At 41.7% G+C, this 21,719-nt stretch overlaps 1 protein-coding gene across 6 annotated transcripts in view; it reads right to left on the bottom strand.

Moving 5' to 3' along the window:
• The window catches only part of SORCS3 (sortilin related VPS10 domain containing receptor 3), a 589,476-nt gene that overhangs the window by 413,023 nt on the left and 154,734 nt on the right, over positions 1 to 21,719 (bottom strand). The gene's annotated exons all lie outside the window — the stretch shown is intronic.

Here is a 21,719-nt window from a genome sequence, read left to right as displayed (position 1 = left end):
TCAAAACACAGGTGCCTAATATACAGTGCCTGCCTGCACACGTGATAATCCAGTTACACATAATTGTGTTTATCTAAATTTAATGCACAACTCATTTCACTTTTTTCAGTTCCTTCCCATTCCACAATTTAACTTCCTCCAGTTCATTTGCACAGCAGCCATTAAACTCTTTCCAAGATAATGAATTTCTGCTACCAAGATGGGACTTTCCCATTCTAGGTATCTATTTAAGATTAAAGAAAAATAATCAGCCATTATATTGAACATTTTTATGGCATCTCACTGACAACAGAACACTCACTTTGAGATTTACTAACATCCAACACCCCATGAGGTCTGTCCGCACCATTTCCATTACTTTTATGTAAACTAAGAAAAAATTAGAGGCAAGGATGTGACCCATTATAGGTCAGAGAGAGTCCGTGGCAAAGTTGGTTTGGGATGCTCAACTTCTCTGCAGGGCCACAATGGAAGGGCTCTTCCCAAGCGTGCATTCTTTGATGGAGAGTGGTGAATGGGCAAGAAACAGCCAAGCCAAGAAAAATATCAATGACATGGCTATTTGCACAACAGTAAAATCTACCAAGCTACCTGTCCTATTGACATAGCACAACAGTAAGGAGTGTATATCCATTGCAGAGAACTGCTCCCCACAGCCACTCAGTGGTTCTTGCCTCTCCCATTCATGGAGTTTTCCTCATTTGTTAAATTCAGGGGCTGATGAAAACAAGGGATTTATCCCCACCTTCCCCAACCAAATGCCTAGGAATGCACCAATAATCCTGTTTGCTGGATAACCCGCACAACAGACTTCACCTCCCCTTTCTTTTATCCTCTCTCATCTACAAAGTTGTTCCCACAGTCACTATGTAAAAAACAGGGGCTGGCTATGTGCTGGCCATCCCAAATTCTGGACAAACAAACTCAAAACTATGCTTTTCTAGAAATAGGTCAGAACACCCATCCAGAGCTCTGCAGGAGCAAATTAGGTCATTTCATTTTCTCCCAATATCAAGCCTTCAGGGACATCAAAAAACCTCCAGAAAGTGCAAAGTCCACACAGAGAGAAGAAAGAAGTGTAGGGGGTAAGAGTTCCACTTAACCAATAGAGAGCTTCTAACAAACAACTGGGTCTAGAAAGCCCTGGAAAGAGCCCAGAGCTGTTCTCATTCTATCAGTGTCCTGGTTCCCTCTGCCTCAGGATGAACTTGACTCCTTAGCCTGGTATGTAACACACTACACACACACACATGCACTACCCACACACATGTGCTACACACACTCCTCCAACCACTTTTCCCCAGTTCTCAAGACGCTGTCTTCCGCTATAGCAATCCAAGTTTCTCAAGGCTCTGCAAATAAGCCAAACCTGTTCTCACACCTCTGCTTTCTTTCTTCCATGCTATTTTGTATCAACTGTGCCTCAGCCTTTTATTACCACCTGCACCTGCCTGCCTGTTGTTCAAGAAACAACTTGAAGCCCACCTTCTCTAGGCAGCCTCCTAGGACCATTCCAGCCATCAGAGTTATCCCTCTTCTAAAGTCCTATCGCACTTAAAATGGAATTACATAACTTGGCACTTAGTCAAACGCTATCCTGTTACCTTCTGGATGTCACAGGATTTGCGTTCCCAGCTAGATTGAGGCGGGGTTCGTATTTTGTACTTCTGTCTCCCTAACAGGCAAGCTCAACATGTCAAAGGTTCCTAAAAATAATCATTTTGAGTCAATAGAAGATAATGGTGTTTTGGTGATGAATCATAGTCTTCAGATGGGAATGGTATTAATCTAGTCTCTTTCCCTCACTGTACAGATGGGGAAACTGATGCACAGAGAAAGGAAGGGACTGGTTAAAGTCTCAATAATGTGTGACCTTGACCAAGTGCCCAGGGCACTGTTCTTCCATGTCATGAGTACAGCTGGAGCTAACAGTCACCAGAAAGCCTTTAAATGCAGATTCTAAGGTCCCACTCCCAGCAGGTTTGACTTGGTGGGTCCTGAGTGGGGTCCAGAAATCTTCCTGTGGTAACTGGAGAACTACACTTGGGAAAGACTCCATCCCACTATGATTCCTCTCCCAACACTGTTGCTGCAGTGACACTGCCCTTGCACCGTGCTGAGATCCTAACCTAGAAAAGCATCCTGTCCTTTAAATGTAGCTGAACTTCAGAAAGCATGCAGAAAGAGACGTATGAGGAAAATGCCTCCGCAAAATCAGCCCTGCATTTTCCAGAGGAAAGGGGTGAATTAGGGGCTGGAAGCTTCCACTCCCCTGGTGCCAGCACAGAAGGGCAGTAATAAAGCAATGAAGAGATGATAATGTAACCTTTAGCCTTGAGATACTCTGTGCCAAGCAAACAAAACCAAGAGGGAAACAAGGCCTGCCCATCCCTGGCTTCTCTCACCACTCAGAGCCTTCTGAAGGCCACCAGAGAGGAGGGAATTAGGGAAGAAAACTGAAAGCAGATGCAATAAAGCCACTAAGCCCCAGACCATGAGGCAAGGACTCAGATCAGAAAGAGGATGCAAGTGTGCCTCAGGAATCACCAGCGGATGGGATGTGGGGTGCGGGAAGGCTAAAGGGCTAATCCTGGATCCACAGCAAAGCCTGACTTGACTCCTCTTCAGAAGATACTCCCAGATGAGAGCTGGCAGTCAAATTCAGCAAAGGAAAAGCAAAGAGTAAACGTTAATTGAACCCTTACCAGGCAATAAACACTACATGGAGTGCTTCTCAATCCTCACAACAAATTCTTGAGACTAAGCAAGTGTAATATGATATCCCCCTTTTATAGATGAGAAAACTGAATCCCAAGTGCTAAGCTAATTGTACCCCCACCCCAGGCACACAACTAGCAGGAGACAGAACTAGCAGGAGACAGCGCTTCCACCCCTGGCTATATGACACGCTGTGCTCACTCTGCTCTAATGTGATGCTACTCCAGGCAGCAAGTGTTTCTGTGAGCCAGTTGTGTGCAAGACAAGGAGGAGGCACACAGAGAGGAGAAAAGCACACCCTGGCCCTCAAGGAGTTGCACATTCTCTCCTGAAGTTCACAGATACTTACTGGGCTCCTCTTAGGTGAATTGGGAAGGCACCAGCTAAACTCTGGGACTCGGGGAGAGATCCAGAGTTCAAGGCCCAAGGATGAAGGGAACTTCTGTTTTCTTTGTTCTTGGAGAAGGAAATAGGAAACAGAGTTATGGAAGGAGAAAAGACCCAGACAAACTGCTGAGAGACCCAGGTTTGCTGAGAGACAAACTGCTGAGAGACCTCCAGGCAGCAGGATTGCTGCCTAAAATGTGAAAATACATTGGAATAATTCATGAGTAAATAGCATTTCTCTCTTAATATAAGCTATATACATACACACACACACACACACACACAGTATAAAGAGAAATCCGCAGACATGTATGTGTGTGTATATACAAACATAGTTAGAAAGACCTATATAGAGAGAAATGTGTAAACACACACACACACACACACACAGACACACACACACGAACACACACACACCCTTAAATTGGTATCTGACATCTCTGGAATTATACTGTGGTCATTTATCTCTTATAGCTTCTATCACATTGGGTCAGTATGACTTTTCTGTATGTCTGACTAGTCTGTTAGATTGTGGCCTCTTTGAGGTTAGAAATCAGGTCTCATTCAATTCTGCATCCTCAATGCACAGCACATCACCTGACGCTTGGCAGGCACTACAAGTGAATTATGGATGCAGAACAATAAAAGAAGAGATGAGATGATAAATGTATTTGAGAGGTACAGATAATGTGCTATAAGAGTTGAAAAGAAGAAGCAATTAAGTCCATAGAGTGTGATCAGAAAGGTCTCCATGAAGGAAAGATTACATGAACTGGGACTTAAAGTATGCTAAGAATATGCATAAACTAAAATGGAGCTCATTCACTTTTTTTTCTTTTTTTTAATTGAACTGAGATCGATAGAAAAAAAGGAGGGTAAGGGAGGAAGCCATTCCAGTAACAAGAAAAGGTATGGAGGTAGAGTGGCACAGGCCATTAGGGGCAAGAGCAGTCATGTGTTGAATGCAATGTCATGTGTACATGAGCCACTCAGAGACATAGGCCATGTCAAGTTGGGAAAGAAGGCACAAAGGACAATGGGATCATGCAGGAAAGACAGAGGAAGCCCAACCTATGGCCAACTATGGGTAGATAAAAAGTTGTATGAGTGAAGAGGGCGATAACAAGGAGGGACCATATTTACCAAGAGACTTATTATGTGTCTATATGTAATGTATACATAAATATCTAATAAGTAATATATCAGAGGACTAATTATAACAGGAGACATATATAATGCATACATTATATAATAAATAATTCATATATTAAGAGACTATATTAAAATAAGGGACTTATATAGTAAGTGACAATAAAGGGCAGGACTAGCCTCTTATGAAATCAGTTGCTGCTGTCTTTGTTGACCATCCACTACCAATTTTCTTGGCCCCAGGCATCTAGTGTCTTCTAATGCCCCCAGATGTTCAAGCCATCCCTGTGCCTGCTCTTTACACACACTCGGGGCCAGTAACTAGTGTCTTTATTTCATATGTCCCCTCTTCTCTTTCATTCATCTGTTCTTGACTTACGTTAAGCACAGCATAAGCTTCTTGGTGAAGTGATCAAAAGAGAAATGGTGGCTGTCCTCATGAAAGGGACAGTCCTCCTCAACCTGCTGCCTCCAGGATTATGCATTTGAACTAAGGAGTCCAAGTCTCTGGCAGAGTTAGGGAAAGTGATATGTGAGGACAAGGGAGCTTTCTATCCTCTTCCTACCCACTTCCTATGTGAGAGGAGGTACCCACAATGCAGAACTGCAAAGAAGTCTCCATCGCTATCCCACCTGAGAACCCTTCTAAATGTGCCTGTCTCTAGACTCACTTACCCATTGGATCCAGCCGTCTGCCTCCTGGACAGGGCTTGCATGGCAGCATGGAAATAACGGAACACTTGCGACCAGAGGGCTGCCTCAAAACCCAGTCTCACCATATGCTACTGTGTGAGCCTGAGCAACTTATTTATGTTTTCAGAATCTGCTCCAATTTCCTTAAATGGGGATAATGATACACTTGCCCCTGCCAACCTCCCAGGGTTGTTGATTCAAATCAAATAAGGAAAGCTGACCTGCTTTATAAACTGTACTAGGGAAATGGGTGTTATTAGTATGATAATTATTCTTCAGGAGATAAGGGTTCCAAATGATTTTCATTTGGTCAGGGGCTGGGGGAGGGGAATTCAGATTCTAGAGTTTATGCTAAGCTCCTCCTAACAAACTCATCCATTCTCAACCCCAACTTCAGTACAGGAGGCTGCAGATCAGAGTCAGTGCATTCACCTGGCTCCCCCCACTCAGCTTCGGAAAGAAGGCAGGAACCCCGGGGGGATTCCTGTCCTCTGAAAGGATAATGCATAATCTGCAAATTCATAAATCACTGCGACGCTCTCGCCCATGAGCACATTCAGTGAAGGGAGGGCCTTTCATGCCTGTAAAATTTTACTCTGAAGGAAAATTAATTTAGTTCATTAAACCTTCCTGAAATCTTGGTGCCTTTAAATCCACGGGGTCCTCTGCGCATCCCACTCACAGGCTACCGCTTCATTCCTGCCCCTACTTGATAGTTCTTTGTTTCCAGCCAGTTGGAATAAGGACCGCAGCTTTCTTTACCAGAAATGGTTGATAACTGTCACACGACAAAGATGCTACCCCTCTGGGACAGCCTATAAGGCTGCATTTTCCAGTTCCAGCAGAGTCTGAATCCCAGGGTCCTTCTCACACCTCAGGGAGATCCCCTCACCAAGGAACAGAAACTGAACATTTACAACCCAAAGCCCAACAGATCCCCAATACAAGATGTCTGGGCACCAACTGGGCGTCTTGAACTGGGGTAGGTGTGTGCCAAATTCAGAGTGACACGAACTGTGCTCCCTGCCTGCTATGATTTTACAATCTAGTTAAGAAGACAAGGAAACAGTACAAACTATAGCAACTTGTCATGTACAATGCACAGATTTTCACAAAGCTTTTATCCCCTTTCCTGCTTTTTATAAGGGCATCTCATCAACTCTGTGGCTCACAACTGAACCTTAGCATGATCCTTGATTCCTTCCTCGTCCCACACAAATCAAGGCAAACACGGAGTCTTTGAAATACACTGTAGTCCACTGTATCACACAATTACAGGTTCTCATATTTTTTTTTCATTCATTAACTACAAATATGTATGGAATGCTTCCTGATTGCCAAGTAATCTGGATTCAGCACTGAAAATAATACAGCAGTTTCTTTGCCCTCATGAAGCTGACATTCTGGCAGGGAAGATAAATAAGTAAGTAAGTAAGTAAATGACATAGTTAGATGATGGTGAGTGCTATGGGGGCGGGGGTGGAATTAAGGAAAAGGAGACGATGAAGGAGCCCAGGTACATCTTCTATGAAAAATGGACACTCCTGCAAAACCCTGAATGAGGTGAGATGAAGTCATGGGGTTATCTGGGTAAGCAACATTATAGGCAGAGGAGCAGTGAATACAAAGATCCTGAGGCAGGAGTGTCCCTGGCATTTTCAAGGGAGAGCAGGGAGACCAATGAAGCTGATGTGGAAAGTAGGGGGAGATGAAGTCAGGGAGATATTCGGAGACTCAGATCTTGCTGGAACTTGTGAACCGTTGTAAGGACTCCAGTGAGATGCGGAGTGAGTGAGTGAGATGGGGAGCTGCTGAGGATTTTAATAGAGAAGTTTACTTTTAACAGGATCACTCTGGCTGCTGTGTTGAGAAAGGCAGTAAGGGCACAAAAGTGAATTAGGATCCTGTTGTAATCATCCAGGTGAAACATGGTATGTGTTACAGCAGAGCAACAGCAGTGCACAGGAAAAGGGACATGATGTTTATGTATTTTGAAGGTAGTGTCAGGCAAACTGGATATGGAGTGTGAATGAAAGAGAACAGTTGAGGATGACTCTCAGAGTTCAGGACTAAGCAACTGGAGGCAGAGTTGCTGGTTTATGAGATGAAGACTACAGATGAAGGAGGTATGGAGGAAAAATTAGAAATTAGCTTTGAACATGAAGTTTGAGATACCTAAGAGAATTCAAATGAACAAGTCCAATAGTGAGCTGGATAAATGAGTCTGGAGTTGAGGGAAGAGAATCTAGGACAGAAATATCCATTTGGGAATTGTCTCTAATTAGATGGTATTTAAAGACACAAGACTAGATTAGATCACCAAGAGACAGAGTGTGAAGATGGAGTAAAGATATGAGGATTGAGAGCTGAGGTGTTCCAGCATCTAGAGGTCAGGGGAGTGAGAAAGTCCTCTCAAAATTGCCACAGTGGATATGTATGTCCTGTGTGAATGCTCACCAAATGGTATTTACTACAAGGAAGAACCTCAGTAATCAAATGAACAAGATGGCCTTCGGTTGAGGCCAGTAAGCCCAATTCCCCAGAGCCCCCCCCAGTTTGCTCTGGGGGGTCCTCTGTGGTCACTGCTATGACAGAGATGGAGACTTTGCCTAGGCTTCACATGGACTTCCTTTCACCAAGGCTGTTGTGCATATTATCACTGCTACATTCCCGACCTGCCAACATCAGAAACCAATGTTGAGCCTCACTATGGCACCTGGTGACAGTTTGATCACATTGCACCACCGCGCCCCACCCCCGCCCCCATCACATACAGGGAGCAATTTCTTCTCATTGTGATTGCTTTCCCTACCTGCAGTGCTTATGCTAGAGTCAAAATCTTTCCATTTCAGAACCCCTTATTCACTGTCATGGTATCCCACACAACATTACTTCCAACAAAGAAACTCATTTCACAGCAAATGAAGTGCAGTAATGGGCATATCCATGGAATTCACTGGTCTTACCACAAACTTAATCACCCAGAAGCAGCTGGCCTGATACAATGGTTGAATGGATTTTCAAAGATTCAATGACAACACTAGCTGGGAGTCAACACTGTGAGGTTGTGGCACTGTCTTCCATAAAATGCATTTGACCAACATATGGTCAAAATACAATGGTCTGAGAATCAAGGGGCAAAAGAGGTAGTGGTCCTCTCATTATTGTCCCCAATAAGCCATTTCACAGTATCTGCTTCATGTCCCCATACATTTTGGCTCTGTTGAGAGAGAACTCTTGGTTCCTAAAGAGGGAATTGTAAAAAAAAAAAAAAAAAGACAAAACTCTTGTTCTGTTGAACTGGAAGCAGAAACTAATACCCAGCTATTTTGAGCTTCTCACACTATCACTGAACCTACAGGAAAAGAAGGAGTTATTTATGAATTGGGGATGGAAATGGATGCTCACAGTAGCCAGAGAGAGGGGTTGTGCTGTCTGTTTACTCCAAGTTCTCTTTCCTGTCTATGTATTGCAGGTAATCAAGACCCTGAGAATTGTATTTCTAAGACTCTCACGTTATCTGCCTTCCAGTCTGACCCAATGCAGGAGGCAGTATGCCAGTAGGGACCAGTAGGGACCAGTAGGGACCAGTAGGAAAGAAAAAAGCTACTCTTCCCACTTGTATTTTGAAGTCACAAAACAACAGCAGCAACAGAGCTGGCGGGAACAACAGCAGTGACGGTGGACCTCAGTGACAGGAAGCACAGACTTCTGGGTCCCCTGCATGCGAAGCCCGGCACACACAGTAGGAATCTAGGTAGGAGAGATCCTCAGCCTCTTGCACTGTTTCTTCTCCTCCTATGCAGAGGCCTGAAAAGGTTTCTATAGTTACCAATCTTTGGGCAACTTTGCCTTTTCTCTTCCTCACTCCTCCAGCCTTGTAAACAATTCCTGCATTCAATTCCTGTCTTCTCTTAGAAATACTAGAGTCAGAGACCCTCACTGACATAGAAGAGTCTGTGAGATCATAGGAAACCCAGGAAAGCATGTGTGCTAGAAGCCAAGTAAAGAAAGTGCTTCAAAGAGGAGGAGGGATCAGCTGTGTGAAATACTGCTGACAGTTCATGTACAAGGAAGATTAAGAACAGACCAATGGATTTAGCTAATGGATGACTACAGAGGCCTTCAAAATAACTAGTTTACTTAATTTCTGATCTTCACCCCTCTTCTACCATTACACCAGAATGACCCTTCTACAGCACAGGCCAAATCCCATTACCTACTGCCAAAAAAATCTCTCCTGGCTTCATACCATCTTTAAAATCAAATCCAAATTCCTCAACATGGCATGAAAGGCCTTTCTCAACTTGGCCCCTCTAGACATTTTAACCCTCTTCTAGAGCCACTTTCCCAAATGATATCTAAATTCTAGACACACTGGAATACCTATTTCTTCCCTGTTCCAGGATCCCACACTTTTTCAAAAGCTCCCTTCTCTCCTTGAAAGTCCTTCCCCCATTTTCCACCTGCTGATCTCCTTCTCATTCCTCAAGGCCCAGCTCAAACGTCATCAACACTCTGATGTCTCACCTGTCCTCTGAGACAGAATGGATTCTCTTTTAATCCATGTTCCCCTAACTTGTTGCACATACATCCAATTATGCTATTCACCAGATTATATTATAATTCTCTACTTGCATATGCATATCCACCATTAGGCTATGTGTACCTTCAAGATAGAGACCCTGCTTTTCTCATTATACTATAAGAGTATTTTATGCTCTTCCTTGACATGGTGCCTATAACCAACAGAAATACACACATTCTTGAATAGAAAGTGTTGCCATAGGTGTTCAAAGGAGGAGAAGATGAGTCTGGACTGGGGTAATCAAGGTTCTCAGAAAGGATGAGAGCTATAAGTGAAGATCTTAAGAGACAGGAGGAAAATGGAAATTTCCAGCCCTCTTCTTCTGGAGTATTTTGTAAACTCCTTCAAATGTGTCTTTTCCTTAGATAAACTAGTCTGCCAATTCTCTCCAGAAGTGAGAACCCAAGGTGGTTTAGGAGAGAACTTCATGAATTTCCACGAGAGGGTAAGAGAAAGGGGACACAAGGGCAAGAAGGGAAGACAGTGAAAACAATCTTCTAAATATGACCATATTAAGTATTAGAGGGGTGTTATTCTCTAGATACTTCTAGAAAAGACAAAGGTATATCCCTATATCTGATGGGATGTAGGTTAATGAAAACACTAGTCTATAGACAAAAGCATGACCTGATCAAGTAGAGTAGCTTAGACCAGAACTGAACAAATACAGAAAAAGCAGAGGTGGGACACTAATATATACTGAGCACCTACTAAGTGTCTAGCACCATGTTTGGTGCTTTATGTGCATTACACATATAATGGAAATAACCACAGTGAAAAGCAGATATCATTATCCCCACTGTCCAAATGAGGAAACTGTCCAGTCAGGGCCCAACACAGGTTTATCTATTCCTTCTTGATCCAAGCAAGGGATATGAGATACAAAAATTAATAAGCATTAGTCATCCCTATTTAAAGCAGAGCTATTGTTAAGAAAGTACTGTGCAGAATTTGGTTGCTGAATAAGGTAAGAGACAGATGTAGGAAATGGAAATACAGTATTGTTGAAACAAGGAGCTTATGAAAAATGGCTCTTGAATAGTAGGGGGCTGTTCTGGCTTTGTATAACGAGCCATTAAAAATTAATTAAAAATCCATTCACTCTCATTCCCTAAGGGACTTTGAAAATGAGAGAGAGAGAGTCATCTCTTGGAAATAATTTAGGTAGCTTGCAGCCCCCTAACAGGGGTGGGGCCAAATGACCCCAGAATTCCCTGCCAGTGTCTATATCCCATGATGATAGCTCACCAGAACTAGAGTTAATTAGCTCAAGGTGTACCAGTAACTATAGGAGTCTGAGTTCATATCTTCCTATGTGCCCATCACACCTTCCATCCAACCACCACCAGCACCCCCTGAGGAGGAGGCTGAGGGCAGGAACAGATGTGAGCAGACGAAAGATGAAAAGCTGGCTCCAAAGCCACTGGAGTGAAGCTTTCAGAGATAATCACCAACGTAAAGGAAAATGTAAGCAATCTGTTTCCTTGGGAAAGGAAAAAAAGCTCTAAACCAGATAGTCTTAGTGTGGAATCTATACTCTGCCACTCACTCTCTGTGTGACCTTAGACAAGAAGCTGATCCTATGAAGCCTAAGTTTCCTCATCTGGAAAACTAAGCCAATTTCATTTCTTTCATTGGATTGTTGTGAGGATTAGATGAAAGTTGTCTTCTGTCAGGTGCACAGGAAGCCCTCAGCATATATCAGGTCCCTTCCACCCTGGTTTGTCTCTGAGCAAACCAGGTCATTTGCCACCAGAGTAGAAAAATGCCATGTCCCAAGAGGGAGCATGTCACTTCTTTAGTGATGACAACCTGAAGCTAACAAAATAAAGAGCAACCTCGCCAGGCCTCTCACTGATGTAGAGATGAAAGCTCAGAGATTCCCTGAGTGCTGGTGCTCACTTTATGTGGACATGCATTGACAGCCTCAGCAATGGAAAGATCCCAGGTCCATCAAGTCCATTTTGCCTGGTGTGTGATCCTATCCACTTGTCTCTTTCATTTCACCTGCAGGCACACACACTCCCCTTCCTTCTACCACTCCTGTCAGGGGCATCATTCCCTCTTGGGTCTCAGGAGCTGAAAGAGCTGTCAGCCAAACAACTTTCGCTGCTGACCCCAGTGGATTTTCTGGGGATCAGCAATTCCCCAGATTGGAAGTAGCTACCAGCCCAAGGTGCTTCCAATGAGACTAAGAGCAGAGACTTGACTAGATTATAAAATGACCTCATGGCAAATCCAAGAGCTGTCTTATTTGTTACTGTATCTTCAGCACCTGGGACAGTACCCAGACACCCCCCCCCCCCCATCCCAAGATCTCACATACACAAGGGAGGAGAAAAATGATCTATCACCCAATCCATGATCTGTCATTTATCACAACTTATCTCCTATCCAACCCTACAAATTGGGCTCTGCACTGTGCTAAATATCATTTAAAAAAAAGGAGAAACATGAGACACAAAGTATCTGACCTAAGGCACTTTCAGTGTGAGAAGAGAGGTAAATATCTATACAACTACCTTTGGTGAAAATTGAAATTGGTCTGACACGAGGCTGCTCATATTATACCTAATGTTTCACGTGAGTCTTGCAGTAACTATGAAAGATAGACATTTAACAGTAATCAGTGATTCCCAAACTGGGATGAAGTAGAGAATTACCCTTTGTGAAAATTTGAGCTGGCTTATTTTACCAGGTGAAGAAAGCAAATGACTTTTTTGGCTATGGAGGCATCACAAGAAAATACATGGAGGCAAGACTTGTCAGTTGCGTTTCAGGACCAGAGACGGCCTGCTTAGGCTAGAGTCAGGTGCATGGAGAAAGAGATGAAGTCCCAGACTGGAGTCTGATAATGATGGTTTTAAACATCAGGTATGTTGGTGGAAGGTCCAAAACATCACTACAAGTAGGGAGATAAAGTAACCAAAGTCACAACAACAGAGAGCAAGTAACACCCTCCAAAAAACACCTCCTGACGGGTCAGGCCCTGGACAGTGTATGACTCCTCTTTAATATAGTAGTGCTCATAGGTGCAGGGCTCATAACAAGCTTTTGAAACACACAAGGGGCAGAAAACCAGCCAAAATGACACAACAGAATTCTCAAAAGAAATTTGAGGAAGAAATGGCAGCTAAAGAATTTATCAAAACAGATATAAACAATATAACTGAACAAGAATTTAGAATAATAGTCATAAGATTAATCGCTGGGCTTGAAAAAAAGCATAGAAGACTGCAGAGAATCTATTGCTGCAGAGATCAAGGAACTAAAAAATAGTAATGATAAATTTGAAAAAATGCTATCAATGAGGTGCAAAATAAAACAGAGGCAGTCACAGAGAAGACTGAAGAGGCAGAAGGGAGAGGCAGAAATAGAAGATAAAATTATGGAAAAATAAGAAGCTGAGAAAAAGATTTTTAAAAATTCTGGATCATGAGGGGATAATTAAAGAGCTAAATGATTCAATGAAATGGAACAATATCCATATGATAGGAGTTCCAGAAGAAGAAGAAGAGAGAGAAAAAGACCAAAGGTGTACTTGAACAAGTCACAGCTGAGAACTTCCCCAAGCTGGGGAAGGAAACAAACACTGAAATCCAGGAGGCACAGAGAACTCCCTTCAGACATAACTTGAATCAATCTTCTGCGTGACTTACCATAGTGAAACTGGCAAAATACAAAGATAAAGAAAGAATTCTGAAAGCAGCTAGGGATAAATGGGCCTTAACATACAAAGGTAGACACATAAGGGTAGTATCAGACCTATCTACTAAAACTTGGCAGGCCAGAGGAGTGGCAGGAAATTTTCAATGTGATGAACAGGAAAAATATGTGGCCAATAATCCTTTATCCAGCAAGCCTATCATTCAGAATAGAAGGAGAGATAAAGGCTTTCCCAAACAAACAAAAACTGAAGGAATTCATCACCAATAAACCAGCCCTACAAGAGATCCTAGGGGTATTCTGTGAGTGAAATGTTGCAAAGACCACAAAGGACCAGAGACATCACTACAAGCATGAAACCTACACATAACACAATTACTCTAAACCCATATCTTTCAATAATAACACTGAATGTAAATGGACTAAATGCTCCAATCAAAATACACAGGGTATCAGAATGGATTAAAAAAAAAAAAACAAAAAAAAACAAAAAAAACAAGACCCATCTATCTTCTATCTATAAGAGACCCATTTAGACCTGAGGACACCTTCAGATTGAAAGTGAGGGGATGGAAAACGATCTATCATGCTACTGGAAGTCAAAAGAAAGCTGGAGTAACCATACTTATATCAGAAAGACTAGATTTTAAACTAAAGGCTGGTAACAAGAATGAATAAGGGCATTATATAATAATTACAGGGTCTATCCATCAAGAAGAGCTAACAATTATAAATGTCTATGCACCAAATTCAGGAGCACCCAAATATATAAAACAATCACAATCATAAGCAATCTTATTGGTAAGAATGTGGTAATTACAGAGGACTTTAATACTCCACTTACAACAATGAACATACCATCCAGAAAGAAAATCAATACATAAACAATGGCCCTGAATGATACACTGGACTAGATGGAGTTGACAGACATAGTTAGATCTTTTCATCCTAAAGCAGCAGAATATACATTCTTCTCAAGTGTACATGGAACATTCTCCAAGATAGATCACATACTGGGTCACAACACAGCCCTTCATAAGTATAAAAGAATTGAAATCATACCATGCATGGTTTCAGACCACAATGCTATGAAACTTGAAATCAACCAAAGGAAAAAGTCTGGAAAACCTCCAAAAGCATGGAGGTTAAAGAACATCCTACTAAAGAATGAATGGGTCAACCAGGCAATTAAAGAAGAAATTAAAAAATATGTGGAAACAAATGAAAATGAAAACACAACAATCCAAACCCTTTGGGATGCAGCAAAGGCAGTCTTAAGGGGAAAACACATTGCAATCCAGGCCTATCTCAAGAAACGAGAAAAATCCCAAATACAAAATCTAACAGCACACCTAAAGGAAATAGAAGTAGAACAGCAAAGAAACCCCAAACACAGCATAAGAAGAGAAATAATAAAGATCAGAGCAGAAATAAACAATATAGAATCTAAAAAAAACCCAGAAGAACAGATCAATGAAACTAAGAGTTGGTTTTTTTGAAAAAATAAACAAAATCGATAAAGCTCTAGCCAGGCTTCTCAAAAAGAAAAGAGAGAAGACCCAAATGGATAAAATCACAAATGAAAATGGATTTATTACAACCAATCCCTCAGAAATACAAGCAAGTATCAGAAAATAAAATGCAAAACTATATGCCAACAAACTGGACAACCTGCAAGAAATGGACAAATTTCTAAACACCCACGCACTAACCAAAATTCAAATGAAGAGAAATAGAAAACTTGAACAGACCCATAAATAGTAAAGAAATTGAATTAGTTATCAAAAATCATCCAACAAATAGGAGTCCTGGGCCATATGGCTTCCCTGGGGAATTCTACCAGACATTTCAAGTAGAGTTAATACCTATCCTTCTCAAGCTGTTCCAAAAAATAGAAATGGAAGGAAAACTTCCAGACTCATTCTATGAAGCCAGCATTACTTTGATTCCCAAACCAGTCAGAGACTCCACAAAAAAAGAAGAACTACAGGCCAATATCCCTGATGAACATGGATGCAAAAATTCTCAACAAGATACTAGCATATTGAATTCAATAACACATAAAAAGAATTATTCACCATGACCAAGTGGGATTCATCCCTGGACTGCAGGGCTGGTTCAATATTCACAAATCAATCAATGTGATACATCACATTAATAAAAGAAAGGATAAGAACCATATGATCCTGTCAATTGATGCAGAAAAGGCATTTGACAAAATTCAGCAACCTTTCTTAATAAAAACCCTCGAGAGAGTTGGGATAGAAGGAACATACCTTAATATCGTAAGAGCCATATATTAAAAGCCCACAGCTAATATAATCCTCAATGGGGAAAAACTGAGAGCTCTCCCCCTGAGATCAGGAACACGACAGGGATGTCCACTCTCACCACTATTGTTTATCATAGTGTTCAAGTCCTAGCATCAACAATCAGAAAACAAAATGAAATAAAAGGCATCCAAATTTGCAAAGAAGTCAAACTTTCACTTTTCACAGACAACATGACACTCCACATGGAAAACCCAAAAGACTCCCCCAAAAGACTGCTAGAACTGATACATGAATTCAGCAAAGTTTCAGGATACAAAATCTATGTACGGAAATTGGTTTTATTTTTATATACCAATAATGAAGCAACAGAAAGAGAAATAAGGAAACTGATCCCATTTACAATTGCTCCAAGAACCATAAAATACCTAGGAATAAACCTAACCAAAGATGTAAAAGATCTGTATGCTGAAAACTATAGAAAACTTATGAAGGAAATTGAAGAAGACACAAAGAAATGGAAAAAAATCTCATTCTCAAGGATTGGAAGAATAAATATTGTTAAAATGTCAATACTACCCAAACCAATCTACACGTTCAATGCAATCCTAATCAAAATTGCACCAGCACTGCTCTCAAAGCTAGAACAAACAATCCTAAAATTTTTATGGAACCTCAAAGACCCTGAATAGCCAAAGTAATATTGAAGAAGAAAAACAAGGCAGCACTCATCACAATCGCAGACTTTAGCCTCTACTACAAAGCTGTAATCATCAAGACAGTATGGTATTGGCACAAAAACAGACACATACACCAATGGAATAGAATACAAAACCCAGAACTGGACCCACAAATGTATGGCCAACTAATCTTTGACAAAGCAGGAAAGAGTATCCAATGGGAAAAAGACAGTCTCTTTAGCAAATGGGTGCTGGGAGAACTGGACAGCAACACGCAGAAGAATGAAACTGGACCACTTTCTTACACCATACACAAAAATAAACTCAAAATGGACAAAAGACCTAAATGTGAGACAGGAAACCATCAAAACCCTAGAGGAGAAAGCAGGCAACAACCTCTTTGACCTCAGCTGCAGCAATTTCTTACTCGACACATCTCCAAAGCCAAGGGAATTAAAAGCAAAAATGAACTATTGGGACCTCATCAAGATAAAAAGCTTCTGCACAGCAAAGGAAACAATCAACAAAACTAAAAGGCAACTGACGGAATGGGAAAAGATATTTGCAAATGACATATCAGATAAAGGGTTAGTATCTAAAATCTATAAAGAACTCACCAAACTCCATACCCAAAAAACAAATAATCCAGTGAAGAAATGGGCAGAAGACATGAATAGACACTTTTCCAAAGAAGACATCCAGATGGCCAACAGACACATGAAACGATGCTCAGCATCACTTATCATCAGGGAAATACAAATCAAAGCCACACTGAGATACCACCTCACACTGGTCAGAGTGGCTAAAATGAACAAATCAGGAAACTATAGATGCTGGCAAGGATGTGGAGAAATAGGAACCTTCTTGCACTGTTGGTGGGAATGCAAACTGGTACAGCTGCTCTGAAAAACAGTGTGGAGGTTCCTTAAAAAAATAAAAAAAGAACTACCCTATGACCCAGCAATAGCACTGCTAGGAATTAATCCAAGGGATACAGGAGTGCTTATGCATAGGGGCACAGGTACCCCAATGTTTATAGAGGTGCTTTCAACAATAGCCAAATTATGGAAAGAACCTAAATGGCCATCAAATGATGAATGGATAAAGAAGATGTGGTTTATATATATAATGGAATACTACTTGGCAAAGAGAAAGAATAAAATCCTGCCATGCAGCAATTTGGATGGAACTGGAAGGTATTATGCTAAGTGAAATAAGTCAGTCAGAGAAAGAAAGGTGCCGTATGTTTTCACTCTTATGTGGATCCTGAGAAACTTAACAGAAGACCATGGGGGAAGGGAAGGGGGGAAAAAAGCAGTTACAAACAGAGAGGGTGGGAGGCAAACCATAAGAGTCCCTTAAATACAGAGAACAAACTGAGGATTGATGGGGGTGGGGGAGAGGGGAAAGTGGGTGATGAGCACTGAGGAGGGCACTGGTTGGGATGAGCACTGGGTGTTGCATGTAAGCCAATTTGACAATAAATTATATTTAAAAATAAAATAAAAATGTAGAGCTAAAAAACACCATGTATGTAAATTTCCTATTGTTTCTGTAGGGAAAGGTCACCACAAATGGAGTGGCTTAAAGCAATACAACTGTATTATCTTACAGTTTTGGAGAACAGAAGTCCAAAATAGGTTTCAGTAGCTAAAATCAAGCTGCCAGTAGGGCTGTGTTTCTACATCCCTTCTTGGGCTCCAGGGGAGAAACCATTTTCTTGCCTTTCCCAGCTTCTAGATGCTGCACCCATTCCTTTCTTGTGGTTCCATTCCATATTCAAAGCCACAAATGGCTAATCAACACTCTTTCTCACACTGTATCAGTCTCCTACTCTTCTGCCTTCCTCTTCCCCATTTAAGGATCCTCTGATTACACTGGGTCCAGCCAGATAACCCAAGATAATCTCTTCATCTTCAGCTCAAATGATTACAACCTTATTTCCATTTACTATCTTAATTCCCCTGCATCTTATAACCTAACATATTCAAAGGTTGCAGGCATTAATTGTGGACATCTTTGGGAGGCCACTATTATGCCTACCATGTCAGGTTAAGGAGATTCTACTCTACTCAGTAAATAGCACAGAGATGTCTAAGTGCTTGAGGTGAATGATTTGTTGGCACCTATGTTTTGGAAACAAAACTGTCCAGAGTATGAAGGATAGATCAGTGAAGATGAAAAACAAGGAGGTTAGTGAGGATATTGCAATAATCCAAATTTAAGAGATTAAAGATCTGAACTGAGATAATGATAATTGGAAAGAAAAGGAGAAAAAAATCTATGAAAATTGTTGCTAAAAATTGCAAATGATGCATAATAGAAAAGAAAGGAGTCAAAGATGCCTCAGAGATTTCTAGGAAGTTAGTGGGTTTCATTATAATTCGAAGGCCTGCACTTGAATCCAGCTCCAACACTTACAGGAGGAGCATCTTGTATGTTTGCATAATCTAACACTCATTTCACGCCCCAGCTTGGTTAGATGGGATTCCAGCCTAACTCCCTGAATCTATGCATTCTCCCTTTCTTTGGAAACATGTTCATGGCCAAAGCTCTCCCTCTTTCCCCTCTTGCTTTTGTTCATATACCTAAGAGATGGATGGGCATATTTGTTATTGCCTGCCCAACTGCCTGAACTTCTAAGGATTTCCCTCCCTAGGTTAATATGCTTAGCCTCACCCACCTATCTGGTCACCTCTTGAGCACATTCACAAACCACTTGCCTGGATCTCACTTGCGGATTGCCCAGATTTCCATGTTCTTTCTGAGTTGGCCTTTTTCTAGATCTTGATCCAGAATAACTGAGAATTGGGCCATGGAAGCCATATCTCAGGACATAACAGATGAAGGGCTGTCCTATTCATGTGGTAGGAGGTGGGGAGGGGATGTAGATTTTAATCTGTTCAAACTCTTGGACAAGCACTTAGTCAAAACCCCAGAGGTCTGTCCCATATATTCTAGTAAAAGGACCATCCTTTCAAGCAAGACAGTGCTCATAAATCCCAGACATTAGAGGTAAAAATATTTAGTGTGTAATCAGGGCCATGCCATACCTAGAGAAGAATTGCTCCCCTCTGGTCTTCTGCAGTGGCCATCATTCCCCTAGCAACCAAACCAGTGTCCACACTAGAAAGTTATCTAGATTGCCTAAAATAACACAAGCCTAGACTTTGTCTCCATATAACTCCTCGGAAAGGAGCAGAACCTCCAGCGGCTGATGGTGGATGATTTAAGAACCCTCTCTCATGTAGCCTAGGACATAATAACAAAGAACACATAATTTATTTGTATTGATTCACCAGCACACATTTGATCATATCTCCTTGTCCTTTCTTTTGCTAAGAATCCATGGCCACAGTCCTGAAAAATTTATCTTTTGCAGAATATCTCTGTAAAAAATAAGTTCCTCACATATCTTAGGTACAGAAAAAGAGTACAGCCAAGGAGACTTGCCAAGGAAAAGGGGAAAGGGGGCCGGCAGCCCTTCTTGTATACTGACTCTCATCTAAACAATCTCCCTCCATGATATGAAGCAGAAAAGTGTGCATGGGAATCAGGTTTGGGGCAGGGACTGTCAGATACAGAAACAGAAAGTGGAGACAGATCAGATTCCTGCTCTAGAGAAACAAGGAGCACAGAAGAGCTGGTCGGAGTCTGAGACAAAGAGAAGGAATAAAAGTGAGGAACAGAAACAAGTTTGGACCTCACGATAGATTGAGTTGGCATACGCTCTGGAAAGCAGTGTGGAGGTTCCTCAGAAAATTAAAAATAGACCTACCCTATGACCCAGCAATAGCACTGCTAGGAATTTACCCAAGGGATACAGGAGTACTGATGCATAGGGGCACTTGTACCCCAATGTTTATAGCAGCACTCTCAACAATAGCCAAATTATGGAAAGAACCTAACTGTCCATCAACTGATGAATGGATAAAAAAATTGTGGTTTATATACACAATGGAATACTACGTGGCAATGAGAAAGAATGAAATATGGCCTTTTGTAGCAACGTGGATGGAACTGGAGAGTGTGATACTAAGTGAAATAAGCCATACAGCGAAAGACAGGTACCATATGGTTTCACTCTTATGTGGATCCTGAGAAACTTAACAGAAACCCATGGGGGAGGGGAAGGAAAAAAAAAAAAAAAGACGTTAGAGTGGGAGAGAGCCAAAGCATAAGAGACTGTTAAAAACTGAGAACAAACTGAGGGTTGATGGGGGGGGGGGAGGGAGGGGAGGGTGGGGGATGGGTATTGAGGAGGGCACCTTTTGGGATGAGCACTGGGTGTTGTATGGAAACCAATTTGACAATAAATTTCATACATTAAAAAAAAAAAAGATTGAGTTGGCATAAAAATGCCCAGGTGTTCAGCTCTGTTTCCATTTAACCTTGAATGACTAACTTTCTTGTACTGAGCATCTACTGTGTATTTGGCTCTGCTCCAGAAGCCAGAGTAGGTTAGACATAGTTTCTTCTCTCCAGAAATTCTCAATCTAATGAGGGGAGGGGAAATAGATAAGTAAACAAATACATAATGTGATTCCTGCACTAACAAGGGTACTGAACTGCACTAACTCAAGGACTCTGGTGATGCTTATAATTCCATGGTGTAGAGGCTCCCCCCACTCCAAAACAGAACACAAAACAGTACGGAAAATCAAAAGAAATAGCTTTGCATTTTGACAAGCCTGATCAACTTTGGTCAGCACAGGGAACTTTAGACCTGATGTTGAATGTGATTACGTAGAAAGGAGCCATTTGTTTTGAACCCGCTGTATTCCTTGGTGTCCCACAGAGATGTGGCAGTAACGGGGCCCCACCATTAGTTGCCCTTGGCACTAAGAAGATTAGTCTAGAAGACCTCAAAAGGAACATAAACCCTCCCCTCTCCATCTGTGGCCAACTTATTTCTCACTGTCTCCCATGTCACATGCTTATCATCTTACAAATTTGACCATGACACTCCTTCCATTGAGTGGTGGAGTTCACATCCCTCCTTTTGAAAGTGGACAGATCTTTGTTACGGCCCAGACCAATGGCACAGAGGGGAAATGGTATTAAGTGACTACAAAGGCGACACTGTGTGTCCTTAGAATGGTCACTCTCGGGGTCCAAATGCCATGTTTAAGGAAGTAAAAAACCAGCCCACAACAGGACAGACCACAGGCAGGGGCCACAGAGTTTCAGCCCATGGCCCAGTTGAGGAGCCAGCTGAGAATGACAGTCAGTCACCAGACATGAGGGAATACATACCCTCCAATAAGGCCACTGAGTCAGTCTCAGCTTTGATTCATTCAGCTGAGGCACCAGACATGGCATACCTCATGCCCTATCAAAATTCTTGACCCACAAAATGTATGTACATAATAAAATGTTGTTCTTTTGCATCACTAAGTTTCGGGGTGGTTCGTTACACTGAAAAGGTACCTAGAACACCATTCAAAAAACACATGCAGCATTTAAGGCAGACAGCATTAGGCACATGGAATAATTTTTAATGATTTGATTCATAAAGACCTAACCTCCATACCTAGAACATATACCCCTTGAGAGAACACATTAGAA

The sequence above is a fragment of the Panthera tigris genome, chromosome D2 (genome assembly GCF_018350195.1).
Source record: "Panthera tigris isolate Pti1 chromosome D2, P.tigris_Pti1_mat1.1, whole genome shotgun sequence".
NCBI lineage: Eukaryota > Metazoa > Chordata > Mammalia > Carnivora > Felidae > Panthera > Panthera tigris.
Note: the sequence above shows the minus strand (reverse complement) of the source record. Positions and strands in the feature narration are given on the sequence as shown.